A 20,748-nucleotide genomic window follows, 5' to 3' on the forward strand; every position below is an offset into this window, starting at 1 on the left:
TTAAAGGAAGATATTGTCTGTGGTCTATTTTTTAACTTTCATACGAGTGGTAAAAATAAAAATGTAGTGATAAAGAATTCCTCCATATTTTCTCTCCAACTAGAGGGGAGGGAAAGTAAAGAAAAGTCAATACTTGGCTGGAATCATGAGCAGCTTGTTGGCTGAGTTAATCAGTCAGGAGCCCTGCAGCTGGTCAGCTTCACCTCACCGATAAATGTCACGACTTACTGCTGTCAATATGAATTACGAGAAAAGGTTTCCTAGAAACTGGGGATGAGGGAACTGTTTTCCTCTGAATGAATTATACAGGCCAAAATAATACTGAAACAAGATTAGAATGGGTTGCTCTGATTGACTAGGCAATTATTTAAATGTAGCCTGGAGGTAATGCAAACGGTGGAAAATAATGCAGCCCAGGTTACAAACTGCAAGAAATTTGTGCATTTAGTGAAGGCTTAAAAGGTTATGCTCAAAAGCTGATGAAGTAACTCACAAGCAAGTTTTCTCTAGTTTTGAGTCCTAGGAAGGGTATCTGAGGAAGCACAAGCTTTCCATATAAGAATAAAGAAGGCAAACAATGATTGAAGTTCCATGGAAAGCTTTCTCCCCGTTTCATTTGCTATGTGCTTTGCACAGCACCAGCAGAATTCCTCACTGGAAGGGGCAAAGGGAGTAAATCTGCACTGCCAGGCTCGTGCTACCCATGTTCCAGGAATAGGAGGTGGCTACCAAGCACAGGGCTTTTGTGCAGCACATGCGAAATAAAAGGAGAGCTCTGCAAACATGCAACGAGCCAACATTAGTTTCAGTCACAGAGGATAAGGAGCACTCACCAATCTGTGAGCAGGCTGGGCGGTAAGCACTTCTGACATTTGTTCCCAGAAATAACAGTGAGTGGGTTAGCTGCCTTAAAACAGACTAATGCGTGTTTTAATTGCTGCTTTTACACCTTGTCCTCATGTGTTGCATGTTAGGCTGCGCCCAGTTGTTGCCATTGGACATGACAGTTTGTTGACATTGCAACATGTAATTTCAGGCAAAACAATAAAATTTTAACAACTGTAAATATGCTATTTTTATGCACCTTCAGAGCACATACTCTGCAAGCAGTTTCTGTGTTGTTCAGAAAAAAAAATCTCCTTGTTGTAGAAAATTTGTGCATTGAAACTGAATGTTATGATCATAGAATAAAACACCTCTCCTATCCCCTAAATAAGTTACTTGAAAAAAAAAGGGGATGTTTATTTTAATTGAAATATTTAATTTAGCAATGCTGAGTTATTTTCATTTCAGTAATATAAGTTATTTTCATTCAGTGAAGCAGAAAATGGAACTGAACAAAGTAAAAAAAAAAAATCAGAAAATGATGTTAGACTATTCTGAACAGAACCTAAAAAAATCTCATAACTAACCAAAATGTTCATTCAATTTGGATGATTTATTTTAAACTTAATTTAAATAATACTTTTGTACTGTCACGGATACAAAAAAATAATAATAATCAGAAACATGATTTCTAACAGAAGAGTGTCAAAAGCCTCAATGCAACAATGTAAAAATTAAACATTCCAACATTATAATAATGTTTTTGAAAAAAATACTTAACAGCAGAAACATGCCTTTGTGAAACATTTTGATTCTTAGTCCTTTATACAATAGAAAACTGTCTTGTCAATCCATTCAAGCAAGTCTTTATTTGCTTATGTAAAAAAATGATAATGTACTTAAAATTTAATCCAGCACACCTATTTAATCCAGAAATTTTCCTACAATATTCAAAGTAAACCCCAAATCAGAAAGAATGTTTCCATTTTGTTACAATAATGCCTTTTAACTTTATTCAAATGAATCAATAAAATGAAGTTCTAAACTTTCTTTCCATTTGAAATGAACATGAGAATGGACAAGTTCATTATTTTGATTATAGTCTCAGTGGAAGTAAATCTTCCAGCACTGTATGAAAAAAGATAACAAAATGAAGGATTCAAAAATAATGAGTAGTAAGGCAATTCACTTGGCACAGTATCAGGTTCTGGTGCACTTAGGCTATTCTTTTAATTACCTACTGAAAGTATCTGGATTGCACTTTCTTTCCTTTGATATTGCACAAGAAATAAAGGATTGATTATAAACAAGATATGAACATAACTTTTGAGTTGAGCCCTGGGGCTTCATACCACTTGCATTTCTACTAGGCACAGGTTGCCCAGAAGCTGTGGAGTCTCCTTCTTGGGGACCTTCAGCAGCCACCTGGACATGGGCCTGGGCCCCTGCTGGAACAGGGGTTGTGCCTGATGGACCCAGAGGACACTGCCAGCCTCAGCCACTCTGAGATTCTGTGGTAAGACAGACCACATATGGGAAAAGTGTTTAGAAGTTCAGAAAGTGCACTCCCACAGATAACCATTCACATGAGAAGTTGTAAGGACAGCAGTTCATTATGTTCCATTCTATATTTTTGTTTGTTTTAAAGTAAATGTGGAACATTTTGGAAATGTATTCTCAATAAATAAATAAATAAATAAAATTCTTGTGTTTCTCTTAAAAGCAAAGAACTGCTTATAGTTCCTTCAAAAAAAAAAAAAAAAAAATGGTACAGAAAATGCTACTGAAAAACAGTAAAATTAGATGAACTCACTTCCAAACAACACACATGAAATAATTTTCCAAAATGCAGCTTATCACAGCTGTCATTAGGAATGCATGAAAAATAATTGATTTGATGGATCTCATCTCTCTTTCTGTCTGTAAATTTCTCATTGCCAGTAAAATTCCTGAATATACATGTTTTTTATGTCTTCAGGATTTTATACAAATACATCACAACAAATGGCTTGCAAATAATGATGTCAAGTCTGTTAATCACAAAGGTGTGGTTTATGCAATGGTGACAAAAGTATTACAATTCAAGATACAGTTGCTAACACATTTTGATCAACTTTCATATTTTATAACTAAAAACCTAATTTTTAATATGTATTTGTATTAACTGGATGAGATTCCATTCTATGTCATACACTATTAAAAAGAAGAGTCATTTTAATTCTCTACATGTGCTAATATAGAGTAAAAACTAAAGAGAGAGAAAAGTCAAAAATTATAAAATTATAAAAAATTATAAAAAATTATAAAATTTCCTTAATATGTCCTATATATTTCCTTAATATGTCCTATAATCTCAACAATGAATGATAGAAATATCTCATTTTGGCTCATGGGAAATAACGATGTGAATAAAATGGACTTTTCTCTCCTTTTTGATTGGGAGGTTATAAAAAGGCTATCACTGTGGCAGAATTCAGATCGAATGCAGTAGAACTGAACTAGATAGGAAAGTTCAGACAAGAGAAAGTCTCCCCTCTGTCTGGACCTGGCTAGTGTCATTAGGAGCTGCGGAGAACGTAGAAATGCAGCAGAGACAGACAGGAGCCAAGCAGTAAATTGACCCACTCATCTCCCTGTTGGAACTCTCCCAAAGAGCTTTTATTTTATACAATATACACCTCCATTGCTTGCTTCAAGGTCAAGTCACTGAAGACGTCTCACCACTTTCCAGTCCCTCAATATTTAAGATTTTCCAAGTTATGTTATCTTTTCCTTTTTCTTTCACATCATCAACTTTTCTTTCTTAGCAGAAGCAGCCATCAGAAAACCATGGCTACAAACAGCAGTCTGTAAAGTCTGTAGACAGTCCATTCTTACAAATTTCAATCTAACACTGCAGGCAATAAATCAATGCTTTGCCCTTATGTAGCATCATTTATCAGCAATGTCAAAGTTCCACGGCAGCATTAGCCTACTGTAAAGAGGAATCTGAGCCCCTAGGGATTCTCCTGGTAGACTGCAAGGACAACATTCATGGAATTTACATTATGTGAAATAAAATGCAGACTGAGATTGTCCCCTTCTCTCCTTCCTCTTTCAGGGTGACATGCACCACTTGAAGAACAGAAGGAAAACAACCTTCAAGCATCTTCAGTGAGAAAAATGTTTTTTATGTTCTTTCTCTTCAGGGCATTCAAATAGCAGGCAGGACAATAGTAGCTTGTGAAACTATCTACGAAATGAATATGGATTTCTCTATGTAAGCCCTTAAAATAGTGCCTGAATCTGAACTAAAACCAGAAGTCACAAACTATAACCTTTGGACCCAATTATTGCATTCTATCATATGCCATGTCTAGTATGAAAAAGAGAGAGAATACGAGAAAAAGAAAGTATTCCTTTCAACTAGTGGCTCTACAAACACGGATCAAACTGCTGAGGGTATTTTCAGCACAGTAAGAAATGCGAAGCTTGTGTGGCACCTGTTCTCCACTTTAAAAGCAGAGTGTCAACTACACCCTGAAAGAGAGGAAGAAGGTCTAATTTGCTGAAGGCCATCCAAGAAGTTCCCAACAATGAGATCTTCTTCTATATTACAGTACCACTATGTTCCCCAAAACACAGAAATGTTATTACAGCGAAAGATACAACTTTATGAGAACTACACCTTCATAAACACAGTAAGAGTTCTCTAGAGTCATAAATACTAAATAGCAAGTAATATACACATAAGCAAAATGTGAGGTAAATAAAAAATGAGAAGAAAATAAGCAACTCCTGTTAGTTATCTCTGACACTTACCAATGAATGGCCAGTTCTAAAATGTGCTAGTCCTGAAGGAAAGAAAATTTCAGTGTTAATCCTAGTAAGATTTACTTACCAGTTATGACTCATTAAATCTTTATGGATTTTTATCTTGACACTAGGAGAATAAGCTTAGCTTGAATCATGAGACAAAATATATATGCCCTATACCTACCTGCGATGCTTATAGTAAGTGGTCAACATCAAGCCAAATTGACAGTCCTGATTTAGCCAGACGAAGATGAACATGTTGGTGATGACTCCAAAGTAATGTAACAGAAGAAATTGGAGGGAAGAAATGACTACTTATTTGCATGTTTGTCTGTTTTCACTTCTTCACTAGCAATTCCTTCACAAACCATATTCCTAAAAGAAGTCACTGATACAACACACCTCCTTCTATGTTGTCATCTGAAATATGCATGTGCCTAATGCACAGCACTGGAAGTGCATTTGACTGCTACAGTACATCTTCCTCTCCTTTTGCCTCCCATCAACTAAAGTTGTTCTGAGTTACAGAATGTAATCTGTGTGTGTTGTATTCAGTTTTAGAAAGGTTATATGGATTCTTCTTCAATGCTCCTTTAGAAATACCACCAACAATAAGAAACACTCTTGGCTTTCCAGGCAACTTGGAAGAAATTGGTGAATCATCAATTTGCACAAAGATACTCTGTGTTATTGTTAATATGAAGGAACTTATTAGCACTAAAAATGCTCTTAAATATTTCAGAAAATAGAGTATTTTCAAAAAAGCAAAATGCTTTTATTTTTATTTATTTATTTTCCATAGAACATAGTTGCAGAATAACCTGTGAGATACACAAGGAGGGATTTATAATAAGACAAACATGATGAAGATTCTAGTGACAGAGGAAAACTCCATTTCAGCTGACACAGTGTATCTTCTGCCAATGAATTATAAGGGTCCTTGGCATAGAAACAAGTGCAGCAAAATGAAATACACAAACACTGTGCAGAGAATGAATAGACGGAGGAATCTATATCTGTCCTTGTGTCAATTCTGCCTTTGATTAATCCACATTGTAAAGTTATTTTTACATGTATTTTACCATTAAGGATTTCACATTCTTTGAATGTGCAGATAAGTTTCACGCTGATGTTACTGGTGTTCTTTTAGTTTCATCTTGGGAACCAAGCCCCCTAAGCTGAACTCCTGTAAAGAGACCTTCTGACATCACTGCAACTCTTTCTGAGAGGAGGAATCAGCCACAAGGAAGCTAGAACTGAACATACTTTCTGGTAGCACTGGGTTTGCATTTATACATTTGGGGTAAGAAAACTTTTTTGTTTTGTTTTCATGACACTTTTCTCCTAATTCAAAGTTTTATTTTCCACATTAATATTGTTGCCCTTCTTCCCTTCTCTTGACTGATATTTTAAGGGCTATTTGTGCAAAGGTCTCCCTGTGAACTTATTGTATGAGGGTATGAAATTGTACCAGAAATGATTTCTTTGTGTTTGTGTTCCCAGAAAAAAATAGCTGCTTTGGAAGACTTATGCCTGAAAATGATCCTGACTCAAATTTACTGGACATTTGGAAAAAAATCATATTAGACTCTGTTCCTTTGTCCTTCTTTGTGCTGTTCATTTTCAGCTAGTTTATATTTCCAGAAAAAGAGATTATCAGATTTCAGCTCTATCTCTTCCTTCCATCAATCACACTCTCAATTTCTACCTCGCACATTCACTGCTTGGACCGTTGTTTATACATCTTGCTCCTTATGTCTGAATTACTTTCAACATTACTTTTTGTTTGACAACGACAGGTAGGATTCATCCTATCCTATAGAAACAACTTTGAGCTCAAAATAGTGGTATTTTCATACCTCAGATAATGTTTACACAAAATAGATTAAAAAATAAGAAAAAAATACTTGTGTTTTAATGTGCACACATGTATAAAAACCTATCATAATAATAGAGGTGGAAGAAAGAAGAAAAAGAGGCTTTGTTGAAACCTTGGTTCCTCCCTTAATATTCACACAGTCTTCAGTGTTATAGACTCTGCTTCAATAACTGAAAATAAAAACAATAAGAACAAGCAGAAAAATTTCCTCTTGGAATAATGAAGGCATAAAGCAAATAAGTGTCTGAAAAAAAAACATTTTTCAGGATAACGATTACTTCAGCATGGACATATAAATAATTGCCTTTGAATCAAAGGTATAAGAGGTTTCTTAATGGTCACCTGCAAAATCTGATAAAAATCATTTGCTGTCTGACTGTCAAATCTTTTAATATTGGACAATATAATTATATCTGAATTGCTACTGCAAACTTTTTTTTTTTTATAAAAAACAAACACTTGTCTTTTTTTATGTCAGTTGTTTGAAATCTGAGGGGCGACGATTTTGACAGCTCACTAGAATTAAATTTTCTTTGAGGTGTCCACTTCACAATTTTGTCATTCTTTTCTTGATCAGGCAAACTGATAAGCTAATACACCATTAAAATAAGTTTACACACTACTTGGGCCTGTTTTTAAAAATGAAGTAGAAGGACTGTAGAGCAAAATAAACATGTTTTAATAATGAGAATAACTGCTCAAAAATAATGATATCAATGCATGTTTTGTACTGGAAACTTTCTGGAGGTGGTAATGTTGTGAACTCAGATGAAAGGAAATAAAAAGAAAACTTAAAAACTTGCTTTTTCCTATAAAATTCTTATTCCTACCCAACAGTTGAAAGCTTGCTGTGGTGTTCCTGATATGCTCTAACAAGTACCAGGTAAATAACTTCTTCTAGTGCTACCCTTGATGTGATCCTATTAGCATGGCTTAAGTTGCTGCTAGCTTGCTTCCAGTTCTCCCATCCCTGTTCAGCAGAGCTACCCCCTAACTACCTTTTGGTTAACTAAAGAGATGAAGGAACATTTACAGAGCCCACTATAATTCCCTTTTTCTTTGCCAAAACTGAAAAATCAGTGAGAGCAACTGCAGATGTTCTTAATATGAGTTTAAGTGCAATGTATTATCCCTCTCTGATTTTAGAGGGACTTTCCATATTTCAAATGCCATTCTAGCCTTCTTTTAGAAAGGGTAAAATCTGTGGTCATACCTCCAAACCACTTTTACTCATGGTACTAAACTAAACATCTACTAACCTATCCTTCCATGCTCTTCTCATATGAAGGGTGAAATAGAAACTGCTTTAATCACAAGGAGTACAGGATATAGTTTTTTATTTTACTGATTCTTGTGGTTGAGGCTTAAAGGGGTGCATTGCATTCACTGGAAGAATTTGCAGCTTTCTGGTCTCCAGAGTTAGGAAAATGTAGCTGAAAACAAGTAAGACAGTTTAAGGAGAGGGAGGTGGAAAAAGGATGTATGAGCCACAAAGCTTTATTTAACATAATGAGTTTTAGACCAATGATAAAACTTCTTTTGGGCTGACTCATGGATTTTGAAAGCTTGAAGTTAGCAATATTCATGCTGACAGTGGCTTTCCTGAGATGTGTGGAAAGGGACCTGACTCTTTAAGCCTCCTACAGTTTCAATTACCTATCTCTGGTAGAGAAATTTATCCAGATTCCTTGTATTGTGAAAAACTTATATTTTTTTGAAGAGCATTTTCAGGTCACCTAAGCATACTGTAGCGTAAGAATTTCAAAAGCTATTCACATGTGGTTAAAAAAAAAATAAAATAGCCTATTCTAACTTGATTGCTTTTACACTTACTTTAATGAGTCCAGTGTTTGTAGAGTTACATGCCAAATGGTGTGACACATGAGACATCAGTAGCTTTGCCTAGCTCATGGTAGCTCCTGCACCTTCTACATGTTCTGAGGAAATACTATTAGAGTAGTCTCAAATATACTTTGCAGTACACTTCAAACTTAAAGTTCATATTCTGTATTTTAACCTCTTTAAAAACTTTTAAAGTACCATGCAACATTTACATATAAAATATAACAAAAAGTCATCATATTCAGAGGAATCGTAGCAAACATCTAACATTTTCATCATTCCCACGAAATAGTTACTTTTCCTAATTGAAGGAAGGGTAGCTAATTTTTCACCTGGAAGAAATAATCATATTTTTCCAAGCTGAAAGTTTACTGGATGTAAAATTCACAAAGTTAAAAATAAATATAAAAATTATGAGCAAGGTGCACTAATACAGAAGACTGAAACAAAAAAGGTAATAATCATAGTCAAAACCTAGGGCCCAATAGACAAATTAACTATTTCCATAGCACAGAGAGTTACAAATTCTCTAGTCACATCGTGCAAAGATACTAACTACATAACAAACCTTCTAACACATCTTACCAGGTTCTAGCATTAGAGAGCATAGCAAGTTTTCAGACCTTTTTAAAACAAAATCATCCTCTGAAATTATTCCTTCATTTTCACTATTTTACATCTATTGCGGGTCTCTATAAATACACTCAAAACCCAAAGGTAAATCATGTAACCCTATCACCACACTGCTGAGACCTTTACAAAATTGGATTCAGTTGCCTTCATTTTCTTCATTTACTGACGTAGGATAACTCTTGGGTCAGGGCTTGAGCTGGTGATTGAGCACCTGGTGAAGGGGTGTGGTTGACTCAGGGAGTACCCGCTGCATTTGCACCTGGTGTGCTAAGAAGGGGTGGAGCCACCCTGGGCTCATACGAGGGCCAGCCATCATCAGGAGAGTGCCTTCTATACCTTGGCTGTTTTCTATGAGGGAATGCTATATTGATAGAGGCTGTTTACCAGCTGAGTGAATTCAATTTCTCTTTCTGTATATGGCTATTGGGCTCCCTGTGAATACTTTACCTGGTGTTGCCATTAACCTCCTAGAAGTGATTCTTCTTCTTTGTAAGTAGAGCAACTGGTTATGAATCTATGGTGTATATTTTGTAATAACTGCTTTGAGGATTGTATTACTCTTGTAGGATGTTCTGCATTCCTCATTTTCTTCTGGTTTCTGCTGCTGCTCTTGATTTGCTCAATCATGTTTTGAGCTTTAAAGAGATATGCTAACTTTCACTAGAGAAAGGCACTGTAGTAAATTTAGCAGGTGTTACTTGATTTGGAATTTGTGATGTGATCTTTTTAAGCACTTGAGTAGTTGTAGGCAACAGTTTATGTAGGATAATATGGCTAAACTTTTCTTGGTGGTGAGAGAGAAATTGAATTGTGTTCTTTTCTCTTCCACAACCTTGGGCTTTGTGTTAGAGTAGTTTATAACACAAGTTACCAAGTTACTCAAGTTCAGAAGTCTATCTTCTAGTGTAGCCCCTGCTCTTGTCTGCGCTTTGTTAGGTTTCAAGACCCTAGGCTAAGTTATAATGCAGACTGTCAGAAGACCTAGCCTTTTACCCTTTTTTTTTAGTCCCTGAATGCTAAGGTACAGATAATGAGTAACTGTGAGAAGATATTATATACCTTCATATATAATAATAATGAATATGTGCATAATAAATAATGAAGCCCCCCTGGAAAGCCAAATAAATAGATGGGGTGGTGTTACACGTGCAATTCCCTATCTGGCCAGTTGAGATTAATGGATCTGCTTGTGACTCATGTATTACCCTTCTCAGCTAACCAGAAATGAAATGTCATGTGGCTTAACCTATACTTCATTGTTTTTAACTTGTAGCCTATCTGTGGACAGAACAGAGTATTAGTGTGATCCTATTAGGCCCTATCTTTTGTTTTGACTGTGATTCCTGGCTCATCTATTTTTGATGAAAATCTTCCTGATAAGCACTTAGTCAACAAATAAGAACTTCTTTTCCAGGTCTAAAGAAACTAATGACAGACAGAAATGAAAGATAATTGGTGGATCTTAGTATTAAGACTAAAATGTTACTATGTTAGAATTTCCAGCATGAAGAAAAATTATAAACAATAGTATAACAGATCTGCTATTTAAAACAGAAATGCACAATTACCAGTTCAGTAATGAAGTTAACTGAAGAATACTGATATGAAATCTCATTAATTTCTGCCTGCAGGTTCACAATGAAGACTGGAAAGTACACATGGTTACACAAAAACAGGTATGTGTGCATAGAGCATCACCAATAGTGAGCAAGCATTAGAACCAACAGAGCTTTCAAGGTGATAAGGCAACAGCTGCCACCAAGCCTCTGCTTTGTGACTATGGCTGGGCTGGACAAGGAAAGTGGTTTCTGTGTGTGTGATGTGGTGGGAAACAATTGAAAACAACATCTTCCTCAGTAAGAATGTACTGAGGAATAACATGAATAGGATGCAAAAGGAAACTGTGGAAGTGGATTCTTTGTCAGTAACAGCAACGCCAAAGGGAAGAACAATTAAATAGAAACAAGAACTGAGTGCCAAAGCAGTTATTTCTAAGGGCTTTTATTTTTTTCATTGAGCAAAAGAGAGATTTAAATGATAGAACCCTAAGGCTCATGATCTTGGCAAACCTATATATAATTTTTTTTAATAAACAGTCTTACTTTGCCAAATAGATTTCACCAAGCTTTCACAGCTCTTTCAAAATCACTCTAGGCAACAACAACAAAAAAACATAAATTAAATGAAAATAATAAATATATTAAAAAAAAACAAAAACAAAATAAGAATTATAGAAGTAGCAAACAAAATTCAAGCTGAAGGTTCTTCAGAAGAATTCTAATACAGATAAGTAATGGAGTTTGTTTTCCTGTTTGCATCATTAATTTGCAATAAAACACGAATTAGGAACAGTTTTCTGAAAGTGCCTTCTCTGTTTTGCAATATGAGACTTGTTGGAGAATGTAATCTGTCAAACCTTTTCCTTTTAAAGATCTGCTGCTTCTGGCTTGCATTTGAAGAGTAATTTGTGGAGAACTGCTGTGCAGTCTAGATGTACTGTGTTGTTTTTGTATACAAGATTTTCCTCATATTGTCCTATTTCATCCAACAAAGCAGGGAATTTTCTCTTATATTTGCAGAATAAAGGTGTGATGAGGACAAGTTGAAAGCAGCAGAAGAGACTACAGGTGAATAAGCAAAGGTCAGTAATACAAGAAATGAGATTGTATTGTTCTGATAGCCAAAAGAGGGGTTATGTCACTGACATGAAGGTTGTAGATCAGAAAATGAAATTCCATTTGCGTTTCCCAATAGGAAGGACTAAATGATAACGGATATGACTTTCTGTCCAGGAGATGGGACTCCTAAATGTAGGAGATCATCAGGTGCCTATCAGACCCTCTGTTTTTGTCATTATGCAATCAAACTATGCTATGTGTGTTTTGATAACTTTGAAGTAACCTTCAGGTTGTTCAAGGTGAAACTAAAAGTAATTAATTCTGCTTTTATACATTTCTTGTGTTGTTATTATATCACTGAGCCTGTTACCGAGGCTTTTGAAAGCAATCTGGAGTAAGTTGTGTCAAGCATGGTGTGATGTGGTGATTCCATGTGGGATTTGCTGCATTGTGACTAACACTTCAGAAGATTCCCATTGGAGGATCAGAAAGGATGCTTACAATAGCAATCAGAAAGATTTGTCCATTGCCATTAGGCCTGAACAGAAGAAATAACAGCATCAGAGGTGAATTATGAGGGGAAAGAGGAAAAGAATTGCAAAGTACTGGTTTCATTAGTGTCCTCTTGCAAAAAGGCTACTATATACAGTTGTTAATGCAGAAGTAGACATGGAATTATGCCATACATAAAATTGCATTACTTACATCTACTTAGGAACAATGCTACTAATAAAATAAACCTGAATCAAGCCCTGTAATGGGGTATCCAGATAAAAAGGCCTGATTCAGTGAAGCTTTAAAAAAAAAAAAAAAAAGCTTTTTCCTTTCTTTTAAGAAAAAAAGAAAGAAATTGGGAATAATACCTTATTTGTCTTCGCAAAACCTGAGAGACTGATGACTTGATATGGAAAATATTTCATCTGAAACAGGATTTTTTTTCAGAAGAGACTTTTAATTGTTATATAGAATCTATTTAAGGAAGAGCAGGCAAGCTTAAAATGCAGTGTATCCATGCTGAAAAGCATGGTATAGAAAGAACAATTATGAAAGGGATTTCAAGAGATTAGAAAAAAAAAAATCTGTCTATTCAGGCTACTTTACAGAATTGGAGACTACTAATTATTTTTTGCCTTTTTTCATTACTGTTCAGATTAAATTGTGCTTCTTTGCTAATAGCAGCAGTGTGATGTATCCTTATGCACTGCATGGCCACCAGTGGAACACTCTGCTTCTGCCTGCAGCTTTTACCCTTATGTACCAAAGTACACAATGAGCATTTCATCTTGATCTCTGTTCTGGGTAGCTCATGAAGAGTTAAATTTTCTGAGGAAAAAAAAAAACAGTGAGATTATTGAAGTAGTTTCTTATAGAAACTATTCACAAAAAATGAGACCTATTGTAAAATGTAAGGATTAATTTATTAATCAGAGCTTTCTGAACTCTCACATTAAGAAGCTTTGTTATGCTAATTCCCTTATAAATGAATAATGGACTTATTCTCCCATTATTGCCTATCATTTTAAAAGACCCATTTAGAAAACGAAGATGTCCTTTTCACTTGAAAATTATGATGTGCTTTATGGTACAAGTTTTTTTTCAAATTGAATATTTCCTCCCTATAACTTTCTTTTTCCCCTCTGCTCAACCTGTATCCATTTGTCAGTGTTCAAATCAAATACAGCCATAACCATTTGTCATAGAGATGCGTGCTGTCTGGAAAGAAAACACAATGGAGACAATGGGCTCTGAGAACAGAGACCCAGATCAACAAAGCTATTTATTTCCTTATGTATCTGTGGGTGTACTCTTTGCTTCTACAGACATTTAAAATAAAACTTTGTTGTGAATAAGGACATAAAAGAGGAAAGCTAAGGAAATGCAGCTGTAGAAAGCAGTCAATTCAATCACAATGTCAGATTTATGTTGTACAGAAGAGTATTTATTAGAAGAGCTTAGTTTTGCCACACCCTTCCTGTGTGATCTTGGAGATGTCATCTTCTCTTGCTGTGTATGTATGTGTTGTCAGTCAAGCGCAAGCCTCAGGTTCAAACCTACTCATCAGTTAAATTTACATCATTGGATCTCTTGCAGAGTGGACAATGAGTTCTGGTGTTCTCTGAGGTATGGTCCTGGCAATGCTGGTGCTTTGATGTGTTTTCTTCTCTTTGCTATGCAGAGATTGGAGATGAGTGAGGAAACAGGACTGAACATGCTGCATGCAGCTGGGAAGCAGATATGCTGACCTTATTGTGTCATAATGCTAACACAAAATGTTTCTGTTCTAATAATGTGCACTTATGACTGGTTTCACATGAGCTCCTTCAGTCCCAGGTCATGGCTGATGGAGTCCTGATGGGAAAAGCCTTGGGGCTTGTTGTCTTATACATTCTCTTGTCCTGCTGAGGAGAAGAAAGCAGCTTGGTGGGCTCCATGCAGATAGTCAAATTTAACACACCACATGGCCTTAACACAACACTGTGCCAAAATGGCCTGAGATCCTAAGGGGTCTCCACAGTTTCACTTCTGAGAGTGGAAGGTATTTGCATAGAGCCTAAATGGAGGCTGAATTCAAGCTGCTTGTAATGAAAAGAATTACATCCTCTCTAAAACTTGCAGGTCAGTTTATCAGTTGCATGAATCCAAACAATCAGCACTGTCTGTAGAGTCAGAAGATTTGTTTTAAAAAGAAGCTTAAAGACTACCATTTTTATCCTTCAGAATAGGCATTTGTGTGTCAGTTTCTCAACATCAAAAGAAAAATATCATTTTCTTTGTTCTTCGTTTACCTTTTCTGCCAGGTCTGTAAACTCTTTCAGATTTGTGCCTCCTGATGTGGTGGATGTATAGTACCTACCACAAGATTTCTTAATGCCAAAATAAATGTCATTTTTTTTTTAGTAACTCTTCATTTAAAGGGACAATTACATTGTCAAGAATTAAAGAAAAGATGGTTTATTTTGCATCTAATGCATCAAGAGATTAATAGGGAGATCAGATAACATCTCTCTTCTGATCCATGCCCTGTAGGCTCCAAAACTGGGTATGGAAATGACATAAATTGTTTTGCATACAATTGAACACGTAGTCATGATGTTTAATAGCACAAATAGTAATAAAAATGTAAATGTTGAAGTGGATGAAGTTGTAGTAGCAAAATTTTAAATAATAGCTCTAGTATTGCTGAAGAAATTGGTTTTCTAATAGTAATTTAACTTGCTTTTCCAATTCAACTGTTTATGTTGCTTTTGTACCTGCTAACTCTCAATCCCTTGGGGTAAAAGCACAACAGAGTCAGTGGAACTTAGACTTTACTTTTTCAGAAATATGAAGAGTTCCACCTCTGAATGGTGCTAGTCTGTGAAGTTAGTGAAACAAAAGGAAATAAAGATAGCTCAGAGCAGAGTAGACATTGTACCTCGTTTTGGCTAACAGTCTGCAATTTGTAATGACAAAGAGTTAAGTGGTCAAGGCTTATAGAGAATTAGAGTTGGGAGAACACCGTTCTTTTCCAAAGTACAGTGCTGCTTAGGCATGCTTCTCTGAGCATCACCTACCATTTGGGTAATGAAGAAGAATCACAGAAATCATAGGAATTGCAGCTAAGACTGTTATTGTAACATAAATTCACTATTCTTATATGAGCTCTCAGTGTTACTTCCAGTATCTCTAAGACTTTCTTAAGTGAGCACACAATAGCTTTGCTACCCCATGGTTTGTTTTGAGGACAAGCACATTAAAATCAGGTGATTTTAAATGACTATCAAAATGGTAGTATGGGAAAGAACTCTTGTAGCAGTTATTTCTCATTTTCCTAGCCTTGTTTTTTTCAAATGTATCAATATTTGAGTATTTAGGATGGCAGAGGAAAAGAACAAAGAAGCATTCGCAACTGGGGTTCAGTTTTTATTTTTAGCTTAGCCTTCTACCTGAAAAAAAATCTTCCTCCCCCACCCCCAAAAACCCAAATGGAATTCAAATTGGAATTCCAATTCAAAGTGACAATCTGCCTGCTGTCAGGAAAGGAGACATCTTTGGCAAAGAAGTATAGCTCCTTGCTTAGTCTAACAGATGCTGAGGGAGAACCTGACTTCCTTTGTCTTGGATGTCAAACCAAGGTACAACTCAAAGGACCAAATGTGTACAGTGGGATCCTCATTTACAGACATACAAAGCCATAGTTTCTTACAGAAAGTTAGAGGGAGAGTGAAAGAACTCAGGGCACTAAATTACAAACTAAAGGAGATGGCGTGATCGTTTCCCTTCATTTTCACTGTGTGTTGTCCCTTAGAGACCTTCTCTGAAACAACATAAAATGTACAGCTTTGAATGATCCTGGGGTTGAGGAAAGAGGGAAAACATGCCCTCCAAAATAATCCTGCAGCTGCCTTTTGGTCTGTTCAATTTTACAGCTAATCTTTCAGCTGTCAGTTGTCCTCCCTGTAGCTGAGAAATGCTAACACATACTATTTCTCCTGTCCCTGTGGGCACCTCTTTTTGCCAGATTTACCCACATTGCTCCTACAGTGTTCCAAGGCTGGGAAATTTGCTTGTGATTGGCCCTGTACTCTGCCTAGAGGACTGTGGGGGAGGCATTGCTAGCAATTTAATTGCTTATGAAAAGGTTAATAAATAGAATGGTGAAATAAACTAGGCCTTACTAAAAGTGGAAAAAAAAATCCTACTGTAACTGTGAAATTAGGTAAATTGACCCTTTATTTTCAGGTCTCTATCCCTGGGGCTCATCTGCTTTGGAACTTACAACAGGAAGAGAGCCAAGTATTTGGTCATTATCAGTGATTTATGAAACCCACATTTTTTTTCCAGGCAAGTATTTGAGAATACTCCTAGTCTATTTTGTTCCCTCTCCTATTCTCTCTTCTGTTACCTCGCTGCTGATGTGTGCTTCCCTTGATGGAAGTCAAAACTATTCATGTATTTTCCTAAATAAATAAATCCCCAATGTTTCTTGTAACACAGGTGTTCTTGCTTATGTGAACCAAACATAAGTGCCTCTGTACTTTCTTTTTCTTAAGAGGAAAGGAAAAGATCAGTAAAAACATAAAGAGGATGAAAATAAAGGGTCTCTTCTGGGTGGGTGTTTAAATGAAAGATTTGATGTTGCAGATTTGTCAAGTTGTGAAGGATAACACAGAACAACATTTTTAGTCTTTTTCAAAACCCCTATGTATCTGTTTGAGGCTATGAACATGTGTCCCTGAGGACTCAGGTGATAAATAACAATAACCCGTAGAGCTGGCGTTCTGCCTTAAATTACTGAGAACTTCAGAGCAAAGCAAATCGGCTGTGGTAGATGAGTGAGCTAGTGCCCACACATTGTACTGAAGAGCTTAAAAGTGAGTGAAGAATTTGTAGTTTCATGGGTTCTCAGTATAGTGGGTAAGCCTCATGCTCAGGATACTACAAAGCTGCTATGTTATGAAGTGTTCTTTTACTTTTTCTTTATAATCTTAAGGTCTGCCTACAATTTTCAGGTGAGATTTAACCCGAAGCCTTTCAGTTCTGTTTCAGGTTCTCCCACTATTAAGCCTCATCATTTATTTTCCACAGTTCAAAAAAGTTCAGCTCTTTAAAAGTTTAGTAATTATTTTCCATTCCTACTTTTCTGCACAATTAACATGAATATATTTAAGAATTCTTCAGTCAGACAGCAACACATACCATTATTGCAAGCAGTGTTTGGTTTCAGACTATTATATTTTTCAGCTAAAAATATAGGCATTTCACATGTACATTTTTCAATTTCACTGTGCAGTATTTCCACCTGCAGGACACAGGGCACTGCCAGCATTTCAGACTCTGACCTCTTTCTGGCTGATAGAGTAAGGAGGTTGTTTGGGCCAGCAAAGCAGAAAAGCAAAAGCAAAACTAACTGCATTTCTGGGTCTATCTGGGAGGCCGGAGACTTAATACATTTAATAAGCAGCTAAAAAAGATAGTTTATAACAAATAGATCTGTAAATACTAACTGATGAAAAAGCCCCTTCCACATGAATCTGGAACATATATATTTTCTAAACTGCTGGTGTTACTACAAATATTAGGGAAGGCTGACCTGTATTTTTCTCTGTGCTTTTCTTCACAGTTCATCTCTGTTTGATTTCTCTTCTTGCAATGAAATCACAGTCTTTTACCACTAACCTGCCTGTGTAATTATCAGGTTATGAAAACAGACTATAGATGAAAGTGAAATGGAAAAAGAGAAATAAATGTGCTGGTTGCATAAGTGCTGTCAACAAATAACTGATAGTTTTCATTTTTACCAGAAAAAAAAAATAATGCAAAAGGCTCCCCCACTGTGTGAAGAGTGTTCTTTAAAAAAGTTTGCTAATTTTAGCATCGCCTATATCAGGAATTCTATTATGTTTCTATTTACTACTTGTCAAGAAATATAATACAAAGATGAATTTTCATTCCATTACTTTTTTTTGTCTCATTACATATTGTTTACAAACAAATTATACAGTACAACCTTTTTATAAGAAGACTTAATCCCAAAGAAGATATAAAGCATGCATAGACTAAATATACAGCAGTTTTGTATGAAGTTGCAAATACTGACAAGTATACTTGAATATCTTGAAAACAGAAGGCAAACATAAATAATCTTGGTCATGTTATTAGTGTTTGTAGCAATTGGACAGATCAAAATGATGGGAAAAGGTGTTTCACCAGAGGTGTAATGACAGAAGGATCAGCACAATATAAAGGTGCTCTAAAGGAACAGAAGAAGATTGCTTATCCATATCAGATTTCAGGTTTACAGGGAAAAAGCTCCAACAAGGAGGGATTTCCAGAAAGAGATCACTCCCCAGTGCCAGTCAGCCCTTAAATGGGATCTAGGAGAGTTGGAGCCAGGCTCCACCCCTTCTGGTCACACAGATTAATTGCCTTCACCTGTGCTCTCAGGGCTGACCTGGTCCTTTCCCCAGGTGATCAATCAGTGGTTCAGGCTGTGACTCAACAGTTACCATGCAGTGTCATTTTGCAGAGCAGAACTGTATTTCAGAAGAAGCCTTCTCGATACCTGGTGGACAATTTGGAGGAAAAGAAAAAAAGGAATATTTATTGTTACAAAAGAAGTTTCACTTATTGCAAGTATTCTCCAAGTAACATACACTTTCTTCCGTCTATTTTTCCATTAAATTAAGCATATTATTCTTTCAGTTGCACCTCTACCTACCTAAACACTGTTTCAGTGATTCAGCACCAAGAGTAGATAAAGTGATATGGACTTAAACACTAATTTGCTGCCATCTCAGTTCATACTGCATTACTAGGCATTAGATACACAGCCATGAGGAAGTAGGAACCTTTAGGTGGAATTCAGCATGACATGAGGTTGAAAAGACTGGGATAGAAATGGAAGAGCCAACAAAAACTCTTATTTTTCTGCATTTTTCAGCTAAACTAATATCTTGGGACCACTAGAAAATCAAAGGTAATCATTAGATATGAAAGCAAAACATGAACATCTGGATTAAATATTGATACACACAGACGACCAGGATAAAATTTTCATTACTTGTAAAGGAGCCGATATATTACCTTGGTGTTCATGCTTTGTGGAGAAGAATTGTTGTGGCAATGTGTTCTGTATTATATGGATAACTAATGTGATATGGGTCAAGGAATTGCTCTATGTTGTACTTAGACAATAACAGAAGTTTTTGGACTGAAAATCGATGTAAGAAGGACCAGACTTTACAATTGCATAAAGACAGAAATGATTTGAGATCTGTGCCCATTTCTGAATCTGTTTTCAGCCTTGAGCTGCTCTACTTCTTTCTCTTGTTTTGACATTTTCTCTTGGGGATTGCCATAAATTAGATATCCTGGTGTTAATTTTAGCCAAAGGACATGAGAAAAGATGTAAATTGTCATGAAGTAGGTAATTATGCCTCATGTATTCCCTGATTATTCCTTTTTAATTGAATGGTCTAGCTGAAGGAAAGACTGTAGTAAATGGAATAAAAAACCATAATACTCTGCACATGTATTTACACTTTGCATCTTTGAAGTGTTACAGAAATTAGCTAATCAATATAACAAAGTTTCAAATGCCTTTTTTTGTTGTTGTTGTTATGGGACATATTAATGAAAGAGAGTGTCAGCACAGAAATATTGGAAATAATAGAAAATGATGTGAAGATCTCATGTAAAGTCAGCGTGGAATAAACATTCTCTGGGTTATTTTTGGTTTTGTTTCAATTTAGCTAACAAAAATTCCCAAGCAAACAAATACGAATCCAGAGCACTCATGTATTATATGGAAAGGAACATGCAGGTTTGATGTCAGTATTAAGAACACAGATCATTCACTGTTAATTATGTTGTTTGTTGCTGTTGTTGTTGTATTTTTTTGTTAGTTTTGCCTTTATTATTTGTTAACTCTTTGTCTATGTATCTTTTCTACAAATTGTCATTTCTTACTAGGGCCTCAAACCTGGTATGGGTCAGGATGTTTTCTTTTCATTTGGGACCACGAAGGTACCTTATGTGTACCTTTACACTGCATCCTGATAATTATTGAAGGGGAAAATTCTCTGTAGAGAATTTGTACAGAACTATTGTGTCATCAATAACATGGGCAACATACTGTTGCTCTCATATAAAATTCCTGCTTATGTCAATGAGAGATTTGGGCTTAACTGAATTAGCATTCAGTCGGAAACTCTTGCTTTAACTGTTTTCCTGTTCACTAAATTCCATACAAGTTTTGTGATTGTTCAATAGGCTTCACTGTAGTTTCTGTTCTTTGTCCTGCATTTATATTTTGGACTTTCAAATTTACCATAGAAAGCTTCTATAAATATGTAACAACTATTTCGATTTTGTCACATTTAAACCACTTTGTGGTCACTTTGGTATGCAGAAAGCAGAGTGGACTGCTCTAGCAATGACTCTAGGCTTGCTTGCAGAATAAGAAAGTGTATATGAGTAAGAAATTTAGGCTTACGTCCTTATGTCAGTTGTACAGGCGCTTATTTAAATAAAGTCTATAATATCATTTGCATTTCTGTGATTTACCCACTTGATCCTACACTGTTTGTGTCTTTTAAAATTGGCCATCATTGAAACACATATCTGATAATGAGTTACACTGTTCTTTAAGTCTAGCTGTTTAGATATCTTTGA

At 35.8% G+C, this 20,748-nt stretch overlaps 1 long non-coding RNA gene across 7 annotated transcripts in view; it reads left to right on the forward strand.

The window, feature by feature from the left end:
* The first annotated feature begins 790 nt into the window (after positions 1 to 790).
* The window catches only part of LOC101749116, a 32,911-nt gene continuing 12,953 nt past the window's right edge, over positions 791 to 20,748 (forward strand). The window contains exons 1-10 of one of the 7 annotated variants that reach the window (XR_006938527.1): positions 791 to 855; positions 3,926 to 3,978; positions 5,771 to 5,923; positions 7,337 to 7,382; positions 9,446 to 9,463; positions 10,606 to 10,650; positions 11,554 to 11,615; positions 11,729 to 11,799; positions 13,684 to 13,713; positions 16,315 to 17,682. This is a non-coding gene — a long non-coding RNA (uncharacterized LOC101749116). Of the gene's footprint in view, positions 856 to 3,925; positions 3,979 to 5,770; positions 5,924 to 7,336; positions 7,383 to 9,445; positions 9,464 to 10,605; positions 10,651 to 11,553; positions 11,616 to 11,728; positions 11,800 to 13,683; positions 13,714 to 16,314; positions 17,683 to 20,748 lie in introns of those variants that run through there. The other 6 variants (XR_001464051.4, XR_005857562.2, XR_005857564.2 and 3 more) reach the window with 6 other exon arrangements.

The sequence above is a fragment of the Gallus gallus genome, chromosome 2, assembly GCF_016699485.2.
Source record: "Gallus gallus isolate bGalGal1 chromosome 2, bGalGal1.mat.broiler.GRCg7b, whole genome shotgun sequence".
Classification (NCBI taxonomy): Eukaryota; Metazoa; Chordata; class Aves; order Galliformes; family Phasianidae; genus Gallus; species Gallus gallus.